Source organism: Mandrillus leucophaeus, unplaced genomic scaffold (genome assembly GCF_000951045.1).
Source record: "Mandrillus leucophaeus isolate KB7577 unplaced genomic scaffold, Mleu.le_1.0 Scaffold1424, whole genome shotgun sequence".
NCBI classification, from domain to species: Eukaryota; Metazoa; Chordata; class Mammalia; order Primates; family Cercopithecidae; genus Mandrillus; species Mandrillus leucophaeus.
Genome location: NW_012101393.1, coordinates 202,754 through 205,630, shown reverse-complemented (window position 1 = coordinate 205,630; position 2,877 = coordinate 202,754). Strand labels below are relative to the sequence as shown.

The window sequence follows — 2,877 nt, the reverse complement described above, 5'->3', positions numbered from 1 at the left end:
TTTTGGTATTTTTTAGTAGAAATGGGTCAACGTGTTGGCCAACCTGGTTTTGAACTGCTGACCTCAAGTGATCTGCCTGCCTAAGCCTCCCAAAGTGCTAAGATTACAGGCCCACTTTTAATATTACATTAGGAAGCTTCTTAGAAGCTCTTAAAGCATTTCAGTGCTTTCATTCAAGTTTCTCCTGGCACTAATTGTCTTTTCTCTCTTATTTCTACAAAATCCTCCTCAGCAACAAGCAAAATGGCCTTTATGTTCCATAAACGTCTTTATGTCTTAACTGTTCTCATCAGACAGCTTTTCCTTTTTACTGCACTGCTTTCACCTCAGACCTTTCTATACTCTCTGTCTTATGAAAAAAAAAGAGACTTTTTTTTGTATTTTTCAATTTGAATTCCTCTGCCTTTCATAGAACTCTGAAAATGAAGATCTGTTCTAAGACTACAACATCCTAAACTTTAAACAACAACAAAATCCTCTGTATAATTTAGGCTGAAGTTAATTTGTAATGTTAAAACCACCAGAATAACAGGTGTTGTTTCCCTCTCATAGACAAGTCCAGAAATGAAAAATATGAAAGCTCCCATGTGTCAATAAGGTGCCAGGATGTATTATTTATTATTTTTGCATCATCATTCTCAAAATATGGTTTCCTTCTCCAAGATCTCATTCTCCATGGGGACTGCTGAACATACATTCACTTAATCCATACTTCAGAGTACAAACAAAAGAAATGTGCAAGAGTAAGACAGAGGTTACAGTGTTTCTATGAGCCTTTCTAAAAATTTCTTAAAACCTGTTCACTTATATGCTACCATCTCATAACTTAGCCTCATGGCCAAACCAAGTGGCAAGGGAACCTGAGAAAGGTTCTCAGGTCCTTTGTGGAGGGTGCATTGCTGAGAGTTCTGTTAACTAAGAAAGAAGGGAGGATATTGCATAAAAGGAGGTAACCAGAACCCTTTGTAGCACTTGCCACAGTATAAATGTTTTCATTTTCTTTATGATCATCAGCATCGTGTAGGCAAGCATTTATTAAACTCTTTGCACATTGCTAAAGTGCTTGGTTTTCATTATCTAATATCTAGTGTCTTCCTCACACCATTCCTAATTTACATATGAAGAAACCAATAATTTAATAATTATATTATTTGACCGAGGTTACAGCTAGTAAGTCACAGGACTTTTTTTTTTTAGGACTGTGTAACTGGAAGTTCATGAATTTCAACCACTAGACTTTGTTCTGTTTCCCCTTTAGTCAGGACAGATTTGATGGAATCTAGTCATTTGTAACTTTGAAGTGGCTATCCCAGCAAAGTATCATGAGGCAAATTCTAGATTTGTTTAACTATGAGTATAAAAACCCTAGTGCCTTCGTGAAAGCATTTTCCAGGAAGAAAATGAAAAGATACATCAGTTGAGAAGGAAGAGTTCTGTGGTTGAACTTCATGGCAGTGTATAACAGGTGAATCCAGCTACATGCAGAAAGCAGCTGTTTTTATATAGATGGCCTGAAGGAAGTAACTGATATTCCTGCACAGAGGCTAATGTGAGGCTGAATATTTAATAATATAATAAACTTAGGTCCTGCCTGCAATTATGGCAGGTGGGATAATGGATTATTGGTATAAGTAATGTCTGCTGCACTGATTGTGAGTCAGTATCTAAGCAACTTGTCCAAGACACCAAGTCTCCATGACAAAATGGAGGTATGAAATTTCCACAAACTTGTAGAAGTACAAATACTTGACAGGTTATTAGTCAGAGAATTCAATTAGAGCCAATAGAGTCTTCTTGAAACAAAGGAATGATTAACTTGCCAATGCAAATGTAAACAGAATTCTAATTAGAGAATGCGCTCATTGTTTCTCATTTCTTAGATTAAGTTTGCCCTGTTGTGTCTTTAGCTGGGTAAACTAATTTTTCTATCCAACAATGCTAGTGTACAAATGTTCCCCTGTAATTCCATGTAGGCCCAGTTTTTGTTAAAAACACAGAGTTTTAAATGCTGTGAAAAATGAACAAGAGTAACATCATGACTATCCCAGCAAAACAAACAAACAAAAAGTATGACCTCATCATTAATTAAAATAACCATACGTATTTGGAAAGATGAGTCTAAGAATGCCATTTCTTCAAGAAATTTTGAGCTAATGAGATTCAAGTACAAGAACTTCATGAGTAAACTATACATTTCACTCAGCATCGATGGCCTACACTGAATGGACTATTGCCTATAAGTCACTGCAATGTTATTATACCTGTAATATATACAACAAAATCCCTATACACCAAAAGAACAACTATTCCTTTAAGTCAATAACCATGACAGCCCAGAGTTTGAATAGTAATCTTAGAGATTTTCAGTTCTTTGCTTTATTTTTATTATAAATTATTGATGATCGGGTATAAGGGAATCAATTTTCAAAAAAGACGGAGGCACAGAAAAGTGAGAAGAGAAGCCATGTCTGGGGCAAAGCAAAAAGCACACACTATTATAGTGACTCTGTTGAGGGCTACTAGTTAGCCTTTTCTGTGTTTACTGCCCTGGCCCTTCCATCACCACCTCAATTGTCTTTTCCCACACTCTTTCTTTCCTCTTCTTAGTCTACAAAGTTGAATGATCCCAGTCAAGAGTCCAGTAGTTATAGGATGGGTTTTAGCAAGACTATTTTTCCTTCCTTTTCCAAGGCTCTTCAAAGGAAGCAGACCAGGTGGTTTGCTTCTTTTCTTGCTAGTGACTGGAAAGAACAAGGAGAGCAGGAAGCAGAGTAGCTGAGAATACTTCTGATCGTCTTCCATTCATGTGATCCAAAATAGGAAAGCTTTTTTTATTCTCAAGAATAATGCAATTTTGCTGATTAATCTCCATGTAAA

The 2,877-nt window shown here is 36.3% G+C and overlaps 1 protein-coding gene across 1 annotated transcript in view; it reads left to right on the top strand.

Moving 5' to 3' along the window:
* KCNH8 (potassium channel, voltage gated eag related subfamily H, member 8) overlaps positions 1–2,877 on the top strand; it is a 189,157-nt gene that overhangs the window by 165,303 nt on the left and 20,977 nt on the right. The gene's annotated exons all lie outside the window — the stretch shown is intronic.